This window comes from Apodemus sylvaticus, chromosome 4 (assembly GCF_947179515.1).
Source record: "Apodemus sylvaticus chromosome 4, mApoSyl1.1, whole genome shotgun sequence".
NCBI classification, from domain to species: domain Eukaryota; kingdom Metazoa; phylum Chordata; class Mammalia; order Rodentia; family Muridae; genus Apodemus; species Apodemus sylvaticus.
In genome coordinates this window covers 137,822,680-137,842,293 of record NC_067475.1, presented here as the reverse complement: position 1 = coordinate 137,842,293, position 19,614 = coordinate 137,822,680, and positions in this window count along the sequence as shown.

The window sequence follows — 19,614 nt, the reverse complement described above, 5'->3', positions numbered from 1 at the left end:
AGCCAATAGGCAGCATTCCTCTATGGCCTCTACATCAATCCTGCTTTCAGGCGTCTTCCGTGCTTGAGCTCCTGCTCTGACTTCCCTCAGTGATGAACTGTTACCTCAAAGTACAAGTAAGCTCTCTCCTCCACAAGTTGCTTTTGGTCATGCCGCTGCTCTATCACAGCAATGAAAACCCCAGGACCATACAGATATTAGGTTTAAATCTCCTATTCAAGTCACCAGCATAAAGGTCACAGCAGAAACTGTGCTGCCTGTTTACTGGTGAGAATAAATTTTTTTCATTCATTAATTAATTTATTCACTTTACATCCCAATCATAGCCCACCTCCCTCCTCCTGGTCCCCCTCTAACACAACTCCCTTTCTCCTCTGAGAAGGGGGAGGCCTCCCCTGGATAATAATACATTTTAATAATCACATTATGTATGAGATATACTGGGAATAAACAGACTTACAAATGACACACAGACTTGTTCACTCGGCGATCCTTCAACACCTGGTGGGGTATGGGGGAGGGAGAAGGAAAGGAGAGGGGTGGCCTCTTTCAGTCAGGATAGATGCTAGCAGTCTAAGTGGAGCAGGGCAGCATCTAATTACACAAGCTCAAATGTTCTCTTGGGGAAACTGACTTTAAAGCTGCTGGCTGCTAAACTAAGGACGCTATCTAAAAGCTCCTCTTCCTGGACCTACAAATCCTTTACAGCTCACATACGTAAATCAGGCCATTCGGCATATGTGCATTAAATTCCTACCATATGCCATACTTTGGGGAAAATGGACTTATATGTAAAACAAAACAAAGCATGGGGAAGGGACAAGTAAATACAGCCAAGTGCACCAGTTCTGAGGGACAGGAAACATGGGGCCACCTAGGTCAGAACTTTAAGTAGAAAAGTTGGCTAAAGGTATATGCAGGGTGGGTTACAGGCGATCAGGAAGGCAGCTTAAAGACTTTAGCAGAAAGCCCCTGCCTTCTTCAGTCTTGGATTTCCTTTGCCTGACATCCAGACACAATTTAAGTAATATATCTCATCTGCCTGGTTTTAGTAACTCAAGTCTATGTCAATAAATCACTATCAGCATTATTTTTTGTTCTCTAGCATTCATTTTTAATGCAGCTTGGGAAAAAGCATTCCCTTGACTTATGTTTAGCACTTATGGGTTTAAGACTTCCACATCATAAACACTGTTGAACAGATATACCCATCCTTCCTTATACCTGGCCCACGGAGGCTCAGCTGAGGAACAGCTTTAGGTACTTCTTTTGGAATTGAGCCCCATTTGTAGCTTTTCAGGAATCACAATAAACAGCTTACGTGTTAGACCCTGAAAAGGACATGCATTCTACTGTTTTTATCAAACCCACCAGGTTATTAAAATATGCAATTATTATCCCAACAGTAATATAAATTGAAGTTCTTGAGTAAGAACACCTTGGGACCTGGAGTCAGAGTGAGCAAGATGGAAGCTTCCAGAAGGAAGCAGTAGCTCTGCTTTGTGCTATATCATGGCAGAATTTTGTAGCCATCTTGTGCTGAGGTGTATAGAGTTCTCAACAGCAAGGGAGCCTCCTGTGTCTTCGCCATTGTGAGGAAGAATGTGGGACTCTCCAAAGAAACTTGGAGAGTTGGGGTTAAACTATACTCTCTGGTTCTCCTTCTTCCCTCAGGCAATAGCAGCAGCATTTCTTCATCTGGCCTGAGCCCCTGGCTAGATACTAAAACGTGTGCTGCCCTTCCATCATTGCAAAGCTACAACACACACACACACACACACACACACACACACACAAAATCATTGGCCTCCATTCAACAGAGAGAAACAAAGCCCACCGATGAAGCAGCTGAAGACTTCTGGGAGGTTGGTAACTCACATCAACATCACTCAAAGTGGTAGCCTCCCATCCTCTAGTGTGCGTTGCTTCCTTCCTGTGCTGGCTGACTTTAGGTGTCACCTTGACTAGGCTGTGGGATGCCTGGATAGCTGAATGTTTGGGAGGATGCTATGTGCTCAGGCAGATGGAGAAGGGATGGATGCTCTGCCCTCAGAGGAGACAGGCACTGCTGAGTCACCTGGAGCCTCAAGTAAAGCAAAGGGGCAGAGGAAAGTTAGTTTACTATGTCCTGGAGCTGCCATGTTCTTCTCCTGTCCTTGAACCTCAGACCTGACACTTCATTAGCCTTTAGACTCTAGCACTTCTAGTAAGTGTCTTCCTGGGTGCTCAGGCCTTTAATCTCAAGATCCAGAGTTATATCATCTCTTTCTTTAATGCTGAGTCTGTCATATATGCACTCAGTTTCTGGCATCCTTGGGGTTCTAGCTTGTAGATAGTTGGTCTTCTCAAGTTCTGCAACTTCAAGGGCATTTTTCATATTCACCTATTATTTATCTATATAGGAGCATTTACTTTATAGGAGCATTTATAAAAGTGAACAGCAAAAACAGACTTAAAAGCATATGAGAAGGTGACTGTAAACAGCCAGCATTGGGTCTGAGCATGGATCAGGATATAACTCAGTGTAGAGTGAGATGTCCAGGCCCTGTCTACTTGTGAATACAAATAGAGCTCATATTTATGTCAGTTCTGGCTCATCTCCCTTAACACTTGACAAAAGACAATTCCCGACACCATTTCTGGCTATAGGTATGGCTTTTATTCCTAAAGATCTCAGGAATGTGGGCATCTCCATCCTGCCTCCATGCCTTCCTGTTCTGCCTAAAACAGGCATCTAGAGAGTAGACAACATCCAGGGAAATTCTTTTCTCCTTGGTCTGATCAGGACAGAGCTATGACATGTGAGAGGAGGCAGGTGACTGGGGATTAGGGTCATTGTCATCCTTCTCATCCTGTGCTCCTTTTCTGTGGCTACAGTTCTGCCCAGAGCCTCTACACACCACATTCACCAAACAGGGATGTCCCTTTGCCACCTCAGGCTGAGATGAAAGTGTATGCTTCTTCTGCTATACCTTGAGAAGGCCACTCTCTCTTATTGGAGAATGTCACCCTAGGTCTCTAGGAACATACTAGAGCAAGCTATCAATAGTTAAATTCATTTGAATGTGACACTTTTCCAAAATGGAATTTGAATGTATAGAAAATTCAGGCTGTCCACACATGCACACAGACTGCTTTTAAATGTCAAATTCCCTCTCTCCTTGACTTTTCAAGTCATCACAGCCTAATTGGGTGCAAACCAGCAAAGAGGGCTTCACAGGTTAAGGACATTTCCTCTGGTGTCCAGTCACTGAGACCTGGTTTTTGGTTGGGCTTTTGACAAATGTATTTTTGTCTATTCTTGGCCATCTCTTTTTGAAGTTTGTAGAAGCCCTGTGAGAGGGAGTACTGGTAGACACCATTAAGATACTCTCTTTGCCAATGCAACAGCATCCTAGATGGTTGGTGGACACTATAAAGATGCCCTCTTTCCCCAACACGAGGTACTCTAGATCTCTTCTAGAAGATGGCTATGGGCCCTAAGTGAAAATAATACATCTTTAACTGTATTAAATAAAGGCCCAACAAGGACTTTTGAGGGTGGCATCTGGTTGAGGAGAGGGATGGGCTGGTAGCATAAAAACAAAGTGAGGAAAGAGATAGCTAATACTGGGATATTAAAAAGACATGAAAGCCTGCTATAATACACACACGAACACACACACACACACACACACACACATACACACACATGTTTAATTGAAGTTACTCTACAAAGATGATGACCTTCCAAGAAACTATCAGCTGTGAAAAGCTGAATGTAGGAGACCTTCCTCCAGTTGGATATTGATTAGGGTATTTAGAAGGCTCCTAAAAACAACACAGCGTATTGCCATTGCTCGTGTTTCCTCGCCAAAGCTTAAAGAAAGTACTCTATTGCTGAAGACACCACAGACATTGATCACAGTACACAGAGACATCAAGGTGGTACTCACCAGGAAACTTCCTCCATGCTGGCTAGCTTCTATGGTGCTGGTAGGTGCTATGCAGGCTGCTGAAGGATGGTCTTATCCAGCTGTGAATCCTGTGAGTTACCATAATAACCAGCCTAACAAGACATGCCCATGGTTGCAATATATGTAGGAATGTTGCAGGGTAACTAACTGCTTTGTGATTGGATTAAAGGCCTGCACAGTAGGAAATGCATACCTGGCACTGTCAATCTAGTCAAAACTCAAGGTTGGGGAGTTTACAGGCTCCAGAGGTCAACCTACTCCTACTATTCTAATAAATAGACAATCTATTAGATTTCCCTATTAATTCATAGGTCTCTACCTATAGATGAATGTAGCAGCTCTCGGATCCTTTTCTTTGCACAGTGGCTAGTGCATAAATTCACAACTGGTCAAAACGCAGAGAATAAGTGTCAATGGAAGTGCCACAAATGGAATATCGATATTATCATCCCCAAAATTTGAGGAAGAGGAAGCAGAGAGATTATAGGAGCCAGGGCTCAGGGAGCTCTGGAGCAATACAGTGTCTTCTGGACATGACAACTCTTCCACTAATGAGCTCACAGCAGCTGCCGTGCCTGTAAAAGACCTAAAGAATACAAAGTCAGTCAACATTGCTCCATGGAATGGGAAGTAGTTCATAGGACCCCACCACTGGGAGGCTACCGACAGTGGCTTCTGGTGGAGGGAGAATCAGCTTCTGTTAAGGGTGTGGCCACTGGTAAGCTGACCATGCTCCAGGGGATGACCACACCCAGGAGTACATGTGCAATGGAAGTTGGACTTAGTGTGCTATTTTTTTTTAAGAGTGGATGGAGAGATGGGGTCTGAATTTTGAAGGACTTACTTAGAGGGAGTAGTGAGAGGCTGAATGCAATCAAAATATGTTGGATGGAATTCTTAAAGAATTAATAAGAATATAATAATTTAAAAAGAAAGCTCTTCCCCATAAAATCGGATCATCTGAGGAAACTTCAAAGAAATTCAGAGCCAAAGTTTCTAGTTGGAAGGTGCGTGCAACCTTTAATAAAACTCTTTGATTTGACAGTTCATTAGATTTCAGAATTATTAATATTACATAAATTAATTTTAATCCCTCTCAAAAAGATCAGCTTATTTTCTCTTTCTCTAATATAACCCTGTGAGAAACCACCAGAAAGAAGCTACAAGAACAGTTCTAAAAATTCACACATGTGGAAAAACATATTACCCCAACAGCACATATAAGGGGAAACTTGGTACGTGATCTGCTTCCTGTTGTTAGTGTAATAACCAAGTTCCTGGTTCTCTCTGGTTCCTGGAAACCAATGGCAGGCAGGCATCCAGCTCCTCTCTGATGGCTATGCCTCTGAATGTGAGACTATTCAGCTGGCCCACACTCAGCACCAACACTGCAAAAAACTGGAGAAGAGCAGGGTGTCTGTGGACCATCTTTTCAGAGCATCCATCCTCCTGTAAGATTTGTGGGTGGGATTCAGGTGATTTCCAAGAATCGTCTTTTTCCTCAAACAAGGGGAAAGGACAGAACTATGGAAAAAGAAAGTTCTACTGTTTTATAAGCTTTGTGTGTGTGTGTGTGTGTGTGTGTGTGTGTGTGTGTGTGTGTTTAGTATGTGTTTCACATAGAAGCATAGAAGTGTAGAGTGTAGCCAACCTTCACACAAGATAATGCTCCTCCCAGAAGCCATAGCTGTGAAATACAGAGCCCAGTGCTAGGCTTAGGATACTCCCTTCCCAGTTGTTGGTCACGGTCTTTTGGACATGTAGTCCATTCTGTATTCCTCAGTTAACCTCTTAGTCAATTCCTGCTGCTAGAACAAAATATCATGGGCTATGTGTCTTAGCTTCACTCTCCATTGTGATAAAACACCCTGACAAACAACTTAAAGAAAGAAAGGGTTTATTTAACCAACATCCATGTTCCAGGTTATAGTCCATCCCTGTAGGAATGAAGACAGCATTTGGAGCAGCTGGTCACATTTCATCTACAGTGAAAAGCAGAAATCTGTGAACTGAATCAATGTGTGCACGCTAGTGTTCAGCTTGCTTCATACAACCCAGGATCACCAACTCAGAAAATAGCCATTTATAGATATCATCCTCCCCCATTAACATAATCTAGACAATCTCCCTTAGCTAAGTCCATGGGCTAACATGATATACACAATTCCTCATTTAGACTCCCTTCCTAGTGATTTTATGTTGTGTTAAACTGACAAATAATACCAATAAACAAATGGGATAACATACAAAAAATAACATTGATACCGACAAATAAATGGAATAATGTACAAAGAATAACAATTAATACCGAGAAACACATGGGATATCGTACAAAGAAAAAAGTCTTATTTCTTACAGTTATGTCTCTGAAGTACAGTGCCAAGCCATCAACATCGGCCTTCTTTAACTCAAGGAGACTGGGCTATACTTCAACTTCAAGTTGAAAGGCTGTTTTCAAAGAGCAAAACCATCCATGATAGCATAAAATGTGAAAAGTGTGTTTGTTACTTGACAGATTGAAAGGAACACCTATTTATGATGTGAGTGGGTATAAGACAACTTCAGCAGGGACCACAGTGTGTCAGGTGACAAAGTCTCCTCTTCTCTTCACATTTGTTGTCAAGAAATATATTCCCAGTGGAGCTACTGGTTCAGGGCACTCTAAAGTATCAAGGTGGTGGGTCTCAGGCATGTCCTCTCCCTGCCACTCACATAGACATACCAGGATATAAACTGACTACTCGAAACAAACCAAGTCACTACCCCTTGAAAAGCTATTTTCTGACTTAGATAACTACTGAGCTGAGACATTCCTTTTCCTTCTAGAGAAATTGCTCAGAAACTTAAAACTACTACAGGACCTATCCAGAACCCTGGCAAAAGTTGCTGCCTCAACTTTTGCTACAGTCTGCTGCCTCACACTCTGTAATCATTATGAACCCCAAGTAAACAAACATCTTTCATTATGTTGTTTTGATATAACAATAACAAGAGTGTGAGTACTGGGTGAACAGGAGGCTGTTATGTGTGCACCTTGTCTCAGAAGATGGGCAGACCTTAGGAAAAAAATAACAAGAGGATGTTTTCAATGTAAATTAGCATGGAGGACAAGCCAGACCAAGGTCTGGAGGTGGGGAAGTGGTTAGTATGCTTTGTAAGCTGCTAGCAGGTCAGTATTATAGAATCATAGAACTGGGGAGGACGGAAATGGAAGAGAGGAGGCTGAATGCCGGTAGTCTCCATCTGACATGTTCTGCTTTAACTACAAAGCCAAGTTTGGCCCTATCTATGACTGCCAGCTCAAGAATGGAAAACTCCAGCATCAATAATGTCTGTTTTTCAAGTGAGCAAGCAGCCGTTTGCTACAGGTGGGGTACCCCTGTCGCTATTGTGTTGATGGTTACTAGGCACTCATTGTGCACCTGATTGGTGATGAATAAGCCAATCAAAACCCCGTGTGGCTTTAATTCAAACCAAATAGCCATTACACCACCAAGTTCAAAGCCTCTATTGCCACTGGATCCACTCTTTGCCACTGGATCTCTTCTTGGACCTAGGGTTCCATTCTATTCCAGAATGTCTTAACCCAAAGAGCATTAGAACTGTGTGGGTTGAGTCAAAGCCTGCATTCTACATTGTTGAGTGGGATGCTTCCCAAGGGACAGGTTAGAAGGTAGCCTTGCTACAGTCTGCACAGGAGACTCTCCATGCTGCCTCCAAAAGGCCACACAGGGAAGTGAAAGCAGATGTTTGTGATTCTGACACAGTGTCTAGACATACCACCACCTGTCCTCTCACCAGTCCACAGACACAAAGCTGCTGTAGGCTGTCATCAATCCAAGTGGGCTTTTCCTTCATTTATAAAGATGGAGTTTACAGGAAAGGGAACATGGTCACAGCAGTTGCAATAAAGGCAATTTTAGGAGGTAGTTTATATTTGCTAGCAAAGAACTTACATTAAATAGGTAGATACTGTGTGCATAAAAACAATTAGCAAAAGGCCATGAGCCAGTCCTGTGCTTATGAGAAGCCTGAGCCTGCTTAACCCTCGCTGACTGCCACCTGGAAACTTTAATGGTTTTCCAGCAAAGGCTTCTAGCTTTTCAGTGAACACTGGCTCCATTTGTAGCCTTTGCTGCCATTGAGGTCTATCCGTGATGGGATGCTCTCAGATGGTTGGTCATTGACTACACAACTGGACCAATAATACAGCAAAGCAGAAAGACAACATCCTTTGATTTGGAAGTTGGCTAATTTAACAATCTGAGAGGAACCAAGAAAGTATACATTAATATTTTTGGCTGGGCAAACACTAAAAGCAAGAGGATAATATAAGTAAATTTAAATCAAATTCTGAAATAAGTTCCCCCAAGGCTTTAAAAATTCAGTTAATTGTCTTCTGCTTTGCTTGTTTCTCTATGACTTAAATCGCCAGTACACTTTCCTTCATCTGCCAGGATTTAACCACTCAACAGAGACTAGAGAATAAGCTCACAATTACCAGACACTTCCACAAGGTGTCAGCCTCGGGCCAAAAATGATAAACCTAACACCTGAAGGCGATTTTCATTTTTTAAAATGAAGCTTTTTAAAATGTATTCATTTGTTTATTCACTTTGCATCCAGATCATACCCCTCCCCATTCCTCCTCTCCTCCAAGTCCCACCCTTACAAATTCCTCCTTCCCCATTACCCCCTCCCATCCTCCTCAGAGAAGGGAAGCACCCCTGGGTGCCACCCCACCCTGGGACATCATGTTGCTGTAGGCCTAGCTCATTCTCTTCCACTGAGGCCCCTCCAGGTAGTCCAGTTAGGGGAAAGGATCCAATGCCAGGCAATTGACTCAGAAACAGCTCCTCTCCAGTTGTTAGGGGACCCACATGAAGACCAGGCTGCACATCTGTTACAAATGTGTAGGGAGACTAGGTCAAGCCCCTGCATGCTCTTTGGTGGATGGCTCTGTCTCTCTGAGCCTCCACAGGCCCAGATTAGTAGACTCTTTAGTCTTTCTTTGCTGTCTTTGTCCCCTCCAGGTCACTCAATTTTATCTCCCACTACTCTACAAGATTCCCCGAGCACCACCTGATGTCTGGCTATGGGTTTCTGCATCTGCTTTCGGGAGACAGTTATGCTAGAGCAAAGTGCCATTAATCATGTCATGGATTGGCTCTCTTACAATGGGATTGTGTTTCAAGTTGGGCCAGTCATCGGCAGGCCCTCAAATCTCTGCTCCATCTTTATCCCTGTGCATCTTACAGGCAGGACACATTTTGGGTTAAAGGTTTTGTGGGTGAGTTGATGCCCCACTCCCCCCACTGTAAGCCCTATCTGGCTATAGGAGATGGCCACTTCAATCTGCATATACCCTGCTGATAGGAGTTTCAGTTAGGGTCACCCCCCAAAGAGTCGCAGGAACCTCCCCCATCCCAGGTCTCTAGATACTCCCAGAGATGCCCCCCCCATCTACTGCCATTCTCATTCCCAGCCTTCCCCCACACTCCTACCCATCACCTGATCATCATCCCAGTTACCCTCCCTCCATCCCCCACCAATGAGTATTTTGTTTGCTCTTCAGAGTGAGATACCCTCCCTTGGGACCTCCTTATTAGTTGGTTTCTTTGGGTCTGTGAATTGCAGCATGGTGATACTGTACCTTATGGCTAATGTGCACTTTTGTACTTTCTGGGTTTGAGTTCCTCACTCAGGATAATATCTTCCAATTCCATCCATTTGCCTGAAATTTTCATAAAGGCTTTGTTTTTAATAGCTGATTAGTGTTCCATTGTGTAAACATACCCTATTTTCTTTATCCATTCTTCAGTTGAGGGAATAGCTAGGTTGTTTCTAGTTTCTGGCTATTGTAACTAAAGCTGCTATGAACATAGATGAACAAGTATCCTGGTGGTAGGGTGATGCATTTTTGGGGGGTATATGCCCAAGAGTGGTATAGCTGAGTCTTATGATAGAACTACTCCCAATTTTCTGAGAAACTGCCAAATTGTTTCCAAAGAAATTGTACCAGTTTGTACCCCCACCAGCAATGGAGGAGTATTCCCCTTGCTCCACATCCTCACTAGCATATAGTTTTGAGTCACTTGAGTGTTTGGACTTATCATTCTGACTTGTATAAGATGAAATCTGAGTCATTTTGATTTGCATTTCCCTGATGACTAAGGATGTTGACTATTTCTAAGCTGCCATCTTGGTTTTCTGTTCTGATCTATACTAATGTAGTTTTTCTATGTGTTGAATGACTGTAACTGAGCCTTAGACAAAGACCGTCTCTGTCTTTGCACCATGACTTTTCTGACTTAGGAGGGCAGTACCTAGCATGACGGTGTACATCTCCAGCTCTGAAATCTTTCTCGTACATTTTAAGGGTGATAAATCCCATCCTAGTTTGTCTAGGGATATCTGGATCTAGCAATGAAAGGCCAGAAACCAAGGAAACTCTTCAGTCACAGACCAGTTCAGATGGTTAGTGTAAGGACAGCAGTGAATACTCAAATAACCAAGAGGGGATACCTCTATACCTGACTCTGAGGAGGTGTCTTGAGAAGGGAATTAGGCTAACTGAAAAAGGGAGGGCTCCCCTAAATATGGGTAGCACTGCTCAGTAAAAATGGGTCCCTGACTAATAAAGAGACAACTAGCAGAGCAACAGCATCAATGTCTCTCTGCTTGCTGACCATAGATGCCATGTGACCAGGTGCCTCATACCCCTGCCATCATGCCTTCCCCACCATGACGCACTGTGTTGGCAAACTGTGAGTCGAAAGAAAGCATCTATTCCATTCCTTACCTGGCTTTTGTCAGGTGTTTATTTCACCACAGAAAGAGAAAAGTCGCTCACACAGTGAACCACCATAAGTTCACGTTCCAACCATGCAATCTTGACTAAGGTTTCTAACCTCTCAATGCCTGGGAAGGGAACATAAGAAAACAGCCACTAAACAAGGTATGTGAACAGTGCCTGGTACTGAGTGATAATGTCCTGATAATAACTGCTTTGTGACCTCTTAGCATTCAGTACCCCATAGCAGCCAGAGCTTCCAGAGCTGTGTTTCCTTCTTGCCAGTCATTTCCAAGAAAGAGGACATACACCACTAAGCCCAAGACCCAATCCTGGCACCATTCCCAAATCCTATCTACTCTTGCTTTTCTTCTATTGTTTGCCTCTACACAGTCTGTGCTTTAACTTGGGGAGCTCCTGGGAACAGTTCTTAAGCATCTGTGACCTGTCTGACAGCTCATGCTCCTTAAGCCTCAGGGGACATGAGAACATGCCTTTCAAAGAGACACAATCACTGATCCTGGGCCCAGTCAGGAAAGTCTAAACCTAAGTTCTGTGTGTAGTGGAAAATATACAATTGGATTACATTCACCAATACAGTATGAATCAAGCCTTGAGAATAATTGTGTTGACTTGGACAATAATCCTTCTCAATCCAACTGTATCTAATATCCTGTGTAATTAACAGTCATCTTCCATCCAAGCAGTTAATGGCTGTCATGTTTGACTACACTTTGATGTGGATATCTTTATCATCTTTATAAATAATTGCATTCTTCTCCTTTATAAATGCAAGACAGAGATTTTGATTTTGTTTAATCTTATGCAATTGTTTTCTTTTTTCAACAAGAAAAGGGAAGCATGATTATCAGTCACATCTGTTGTATTTTCTCCATCTTGTGAATGTTTGTGCTTACTTTCAATCACATTAAAATGCATGCACATGTTTGCTCACTTAGGAAAACTTGCCAAGACTTTCCAGCTATACATTATCTCCAGCTTACTTACAAACAACTCTCCAAAACCGAAAGTAGTCTACATTATTTCTGTCCACTGAGATACTTGGGTTTAAGCTTCCTTTGCACTGTATATCAATCTCTCCTTTAATTTTTAGACTTTGCCATTTAAAATGAAATCAATATCTGGACAGCGGAATTTTTGCCCTTGTCCTCCTAATTTAAAATGTCACTCTTAACAGCTTGATAATTGATCAATTTTCAGGAAAAACCAGTTGGCAAGCTTTCCAGTATATCTCTCTACATAGTTCAAGTCCAACTTTTCCTAAGATTTGACTATAATATCATGTGGTCAGAGTGATAACCATCGTTCTGCTCATGCTAGTCCAATACCCAATGCCCCTGTAGGAGAGGGATACAAGGTAACTTCCTCAAGCATTGTATCATACACTCTCACCCATCTGTGGCATACAGGCTGACAACAGAGTTCTAGTCCAAAGAGGCACAGACTCAGTTTAAAAGAATGTCTGTTCATTAAGATGCTTTTACATCTAGATTTTTGATCCCTAGGCTGTAACTACTCTGAAAGTCTGGGACACTCAAAATGTCACAACAGATGAGCACGTATAAGCTCTAAGTTTTGTGACTGAGTGATTTGAATCGCACAGAGCAGCTCTAATCCAGATAGTAGTGAAGCCCAGTGCTTTTGATTCTGAGCCAATCAAGGAGCTGTAGGGTGAGAATGGAGATGCAGAGCTTGAGGGTGGACAGGCAGAGATCGTCCTGTTATTCCCTTCCACATCTGCCAACTACATCAGTGCCCCTAGGCAATCACAATTGCCAATAATCTACTCATTGCATCAGGGACAATAGAACGCACACACTTAATAAGGGAATAGACTTACTCATACTTCATCAATCAAGCAGTTATAGATGCATTGACTTTTAAAGGATGACTATATGGTTACATTATGGCCTGAGTCTGAAAACTCCCTTACAGCTCATGTTTTCAATACTCAGTCTACAGCTTCTGACACTTCTTTGAAAGTTATGGAGCCTTTCAAAGGGGAGGTCTGGTTTGTGAAAATAGGCTGCTAAGAGGCCTTTGAAGGTCACAGCCACTCTAGTTCAGGGCTTCTAGCCCTCTATTCTCTTTCTTCTCTGTTATTCTGTGAACCAGATGGCACCTCATGTTCCCTCTTCCACAGACTCCCCCATGCCCTCTTCACCATGATAGACAAGTCCTTTTGAAACCTTCCCTTAATAAATAATAAAAATAATAATAAATAAATCTTCCCTTAAGTTGTTTCTGTCAGTTGTTTTGTCACACCAATAAGAAAAGAAACCAAGCTGGGCAGTGGTGGTGCATGCCTTTAATCCCAGCACTTGGGAGACAGAGGTAGGTGGATTTCTGAGTTCAAGGCCAGCCTTGTCTACAGAGTGAGTTCCAGGACAGCCAGGGTGATAAAGAGAAACCCTTTCTCAAAAAAAAAAAAAAAAAAAATAAGAAACCAACAACAATACAGCCATTATGTCAACTCATGTTTTCCTTCTTGTGAACATCTTTTCTTAAAAATAATCCTAGAAGTGAAAATTCATGGTGCAGGAAACCTTAGGCCCTGAGGATGTCAGAGCTAGGAACACAATAATCTTACCGTCTACCTCTTTCATTTTATGGCTGAGAGAACAGTGCAAATTGTGGGGCACAGTTTTATCCAGACAGGCCTTCACATCTCCAGAAGCATTTCATAAAAATGAATATTCATTATCATAAAGAAGAGGAATAGTAAATTACAGGTTTCAAATGTGATCATCCTCATTAAAAAATACTCATTGTTCTTGATATCTGAATTATTGGGCCAGTTCCAATTAACGAAAGTAATGGTTATGTTTTAGTCTAACCTAAAAAGGCCTAAAGAGCCAAGCTACAAGAATTCATAAAGAAAAATACATGGAAAGTTTTCATCTCATCTACAACGTGTTGTTTTATTCCATTATGCCTTATACATGTTTTATTAGTTACTTTCTCAGTACTATAATAAAACACTCTGACAAAAACCAAATAAAGGGCAAAGGGTTTGTTACTTAGGCTTACAGTTCCAGAATGATACCAATCATCATGGGAGTGAAGAGAAGGCAAGATGTAGGGAAGGAACAGAGGACTTGATGGTCACAGTCACAGTGCATCCACATTCAGTAAGCAGAAGCTAGTGGAGGTAGAACCAGGCTATAAAGCATCAAGACCCACACTAGCCACTCTTCTACCAAAATCTCTGCCTCCTAAAGATCCTATAGCCTTTCCAAGCAAAACTACTGGGTAGAAGAGGACAGTACAAGAGTTCAAATACCCAAGCCTATGGAGAACACTTCACATTCAAACCATAATACATTGAGCCCTGGTTACTTCTGTGACCTCTATCAGAACACTCTGTTTGAAATGTCTCTCATTAGCATCTTAAACCTCCATATAAGCATCCATCTCTAGAGGACATGGAAACTTCCCAAGAGTCAGAAAAGACTGTGCAGTTTCAGACTGGTTCATTAATATCATTGGTTGTTCATTAAGGAGGCAGACTCAGGCAATTTAAGATGTTTATGTATAAAAATTCTTCGATAACTATCCCCTTGACACTGACCATGGAGGCACTGATTCCTGGGTTCAGAATCATCATCAATATCAAAAGGCACTTCGACCTCCTGAAATTGCTTCTCTCAAGTTCTGGCATCCTGCCTATGATTTCTCTCCTGAACTATAAGAACTCAGAAATTCATGTATTTCTGTGTCTTCATCAGTCTAAAGCATCGATGCCTAGAATTAGTATTTACTAAGAAGATATGTTAAGGATCCTGGGGAATTATACAAGGATCAGCAGGAGCAGTGGCTTGAAGTTAACCACCACCACAGAGAAATAACCTGCATGTTGGATAAGATACAATGAGCAAGGGTACAGTGGTGTGCCAGACCTCCAGACAGCCCTAACCAGAGTTGTCCACACATTCCTCCAAGTCAACAGAGCATCTCTAAGTATAAAAATCAGTTATTGGCTCTCCAAGAAAATATAAGCATGGGAAACAGAAAGCCTTAGTGATGATGACAGAAGAATAGGTAAAAGTTTGATTCCCTCATCTGATTCATGAAAGTCCCACCTCTTGGGTCCCTTTATTCATGTTCTCATTCATTAGTCCACATTTACTGAGCATCTAGGCTCCATGCCAACATCTGTGATTCAAACAAAGCTGGAGTCTTTCTCCATCAGCCAGGCGAGTCAACAGTGATATCGCTGTGCTTTTCTCTAGCTCCATATCAAATGACTTTTTTGCTTGAGATGGTGGTCTTATGTAGTCCAGGATGGCCTGAAACTCAATATATAACTAACGATGATTGTCAACTTCTGATCCTCCTGTCTCCATCTCCAGAGTACTGATATTGTAGACATACAACACCATACCTGGTTTATGTGCTGCTGAGGCTCAAACCCAGAGCCTCACACCTTCTAAAAATATCTGAGCTATATCCCCATCCCCTGTTTTTGTGCCTAGTTAGGATATTTAAAATATCTGCTTTTCTATTCACAAATTAATAATTTCATATCTGATATGATTCAACAGTATCTTAACTAAAATGATCCATCCTATACCCCAAGGTATCCTACATTTTTGCCATTCCATTTCATGCCTTATAGCAGTATTCTCAGCTTAGAGGCCACACCCTTTTGGTGGGTGAATGACATTTTCACAGATATCCTGCATACCAGATATTTACATTTTGATTCCTAACAGAAGCAAAGTTTGAGTTATAAAATCGCAAAGAAATAATTTTATGGTTGGGGATCACCACAACCGGAAGACCTTGTCTTAAAAGGTTGCAACATTAGGAAGGTTGAGATACACTGTTATATAGGAATTTAACTCCTCCATCTAAAACACACAGGTATCCTTTTTTGGTTGTTTTGTGAAACATCCTTTTACAGGCTTTCTCAACCTCCTGCACCCTGAAGATATTGTCATGAAGAACTATGGTCCACCCAACACCTGCCAAACACCAGCACATCAGATGGGCACTCTGGACTTGGGGAATGATGATAGTGTCAGCCAGATTCCAATTTCTCTATGTACATAAGTTGAAAAACTAAGGAAAACTATTTTTACAGAGTCTTTACCATGTGCAGGTACTGTGTGCTAAGTATTTAACAGGTACTTATTTCATCTTCCTCCAAATGCAGTAGAGTCTGCTATCACCCCCAGTTTAATTCTAAAGCAACTGATCTCACTCAAGACCACAGTTGGAACTAATGACCCTGGACTGAAGCCACGGCAAGCTGAGTGCAAAGCCCACTGGTTGGGAGGACACAGAGAGAACTTACATCTCCATATTTGTATGAAGATAGAATTCTCCTTAGATTTTAGTGAATATCAAGTGCCTTGGGAAATGTTCACTAGTTGCACAATTTTATCCCTATTTAGTTTTTGATGTTTTGTTGAGATAGACTCTCATTCTACACCAAGACTGGCCTCGAATTTGCAGCACTCCCCCCAACCCCCTCCATCGCCATCTCAGTCTCCTCAGTCCTGGGATTATAGGTATGGACAGCCATGCCTGAATGTGGTATTTGCATGGATCTTAATCTTTCTGGAGAATCTGCTTCCAACTGCTGCTGTGTGCTTAGCTCAGGTTCCGCTCACAATGTTTATCTTTGCTATGCCTGTGGAAGAGTAAGGGGTTTTGAAAATCAATAGGCCTACATAACACAGATGCTGAGATTTTTGCCATCTTCAATGTAAGAAATCTAGCCACTGTTTTTATCTAGGAATGGCTGGTCACACCTAAAGAACAGTTTATTCTGCATCAGAGATTTGCTGTGTCTCACTTGCTAATTGGAAAAGAGTTTGAAACGCTTTTCATGCTAGTGAAGAGACTCCCGTTGCCTGAAGCCTGCACTGAAATGGAACATAGAGCCAGCCATCTACAATCCTTTGCAGACACAGGGAAGTGTGTCTAGCCAAAAGCTGAGCAGCAGACAGCCATAGCCCCACTGTGATTGATAGTTACAATATGAAGTCCCCTGTCTGTCATCAGGGAACACTGTGATGATGGCAGATTCCTCCTTTCAGCCCTCACTTTCCTCTTAAGGACACTGCTCATTTATATCCACTGAGGACACTCCTAATGGGATGGAAGAACCATCACACATCTAAGGAGGGAAGAAAGAGGCAACTGCTAGAATTCAGGAGAAAAACACTGACAGCTGAACCATCCCCAGGAATCGCCTAAATTTATATCCTTCAGTCTCACAAACTAAATTATCTCTATAAAAATTAGTTTAGAGAAACAACTTTTCACTTACAGCTGCATGGCGAAGAACCACATCATAACCAGGCAGTCAGGATTTTCAGGATTTTATTTCCAATCTAATGTGCCAATGGCAGCTTCCAATAAGAAAAGCAATTTGCGGGTCTAGCCAATTACAGTTTGTCCTTGGCTGAAGATGACAGGAAGTCTGAGCCTCTGGTTCACTGAAAACATCAGAGATATCCCTAATACTCAGTCTGCTTCTCTGTGAAGCTAAGCATTAAGGAGGTGATTAAAATTCAGCTTAACTGTGGTACCAAATCAAAGAAAAGACATTGCTGTCTGATAGTGGGAGAGGATTTTCAGAACTGTCCAAAGAAGCAATGCCATGCATTTAAAACACCAAAGCTCAGTGATTCCAGCCCTGCCCTCACCGAGAAGGTTCTCTTCCAGACTCCGCGTATGTAGAGGCTCCCAGTGGGGCCCAGGCTGCTGCACACAATTCATTTAAGCATGTAGCCTTTCTTTATTTGATACTTCAATTACCCCCAAAATGGCCCTTTAGCTGTGATGAAAGGTCTGGAGGGGACGGCTGCCTCTGGTTTCCCATGTCACAACCGGAAGGTTGTTTTGCTTCATTTTGCTAAGATCTCTTATATGAGGATATGTCAGAGAGCTGATTTCTGAAGATGCGGTATCAGGATCAGCAGAAAGGCAGGCTGTATATTTGCTGGTTAATGAACTTTAAAGATAAATAAGCCAAAGACACCTGAGTGATTGCCCAATTCTGATGTTGAACTAATGTGCTTATATTACTGAATAACTAGCATGAGAAATGCAAAGCTTGGATTGCTAATGAAAGGTATTACTATATGCTGGCCTGAAATAAATGGATGCAAAATTAGGCATAAATTGTCTCCTGTGTATCAGGCAACAAATAAAAGTCACAGGGAAGGACAGAATCTGGTCTTTCACTTGTTAATGCAACAAACCGTCCTTGAAAGTCCACTCCGTGTCTTGCTCTGCTGCACCAGAGACACAAAATAAAGCTTCCTGATGCTTTTAAAAAACAAACAAACAAACAAACAAAAAACCTTACAGAAGATGGCAGGTAGGTGTGTCATCCTTTCCTCGACATTATACTTTTCCTCTGTTGAGGTCATACTCTCCAAAAGTCCACCTAGCAGCATTCCATGCTAACATCCATGGGAATTCACTCTCCACTATCCCTTACCTGGGTAGGTCTTAATTCAGCACTCAGATTTGAGCTCTGCACCTTGGCACACTGCATTTCTCCAACAACCATTATTGAATAGATGTATGAATGGTATTATCAACAAAAGATTATAATACAAGAAAAAGAAGCTCTAAGAAGTCAGGTACAGATGGAGACCATAGTAAGACCATCAAGGTAGGACTTGCCAAGCCCATGGAGTTGCCAATATTTGAAATTTATTTTTGCTGCAGTGCTGGAGATGGCGCCAAGACTTTGCCAGGCAAGAGCACTACCACTGAGCTGAGTCTACAAATTTGTTCCCTAGTTTTATTTCTGTTGCCTCAATAAAACATCTTAAACAAAGGCAACTTAAGGAAGAATGGCTTTATTGGGCTTACAATACTTCTCCATGATTGTGAGTAATTCTATTATGTCTATGAATGAAGACCCCCCAAGTGTACTGTACCTTTGCTGAAGCTGGAACAAAGGGATTTCTGTTGTCCATAACTGTTGATAGTTAAAGCAACCTGAGACAAATACTAAACACAGAACCTTCCAGGAGAGAGGGGACCAGCCAATTTTGATCTGCAGTTGGGATAGTGACATCCACAGTTAAGAGTAGAGAGAAATGAATGCATGCATAGTCACTTGGTCGCTTGCTTGTGCTCACTTTAATGACTCTACTTTTATGTAGTTTGGAACTAGACAAATGGTGCCATCCACAGAGCATAGAAGGCTGGGTCTTCTAACATCAATTAACATAATTAAGACAACGCCACATGGATAGCCCCACAGCCCAACCAAATGTAGACAACCCCAGGTAACTCTGGGTTATGTCAAGATGGCAATAGGCATAATATTTCTTAAAATGGCTCAAAGGAGTTGAAAATTGATTGTATTGATGATAGTGTGATACGCAGGATGTTTAAACTGTATGTTGAAAGTCTTAAATAGCATGATTAAATGCGCAGATGCTAATTCTAATGTGACAAAAAGTTATTAAAACTTCATAAAAATGATAGCAGTTGAAACTCAGAAATAAACTAAGACAATTAAAAAGAATAAGCCCTGTTCAGAGAACCTCTGGGGGGGGGCAGTGGCCCCCAACTGAGAAGTTCCCACAGCTTTACTGAGCATATTCTAGCAGCACACCAGCAACCCTGGACACAAGTTAACAAAACCCCTCCCAGTGCCTTAAGAAAGCTGCTGTGTTTTCCTCAATAGGAATGTAGTATTCCCAGCCATTCCTTCCTCATGTTGTATCTCTTCCCAATCAAAGCCTTATGCTGTCTCTTTTGATCATCAGAGCACATCATGCAAACTTTGTAGCTGCAAGGGAAGCTTGAAAATAGATTTCTAGCATCTGCCTGTGCTACCCAGGAAGAAACTGAGAACTAAATGAT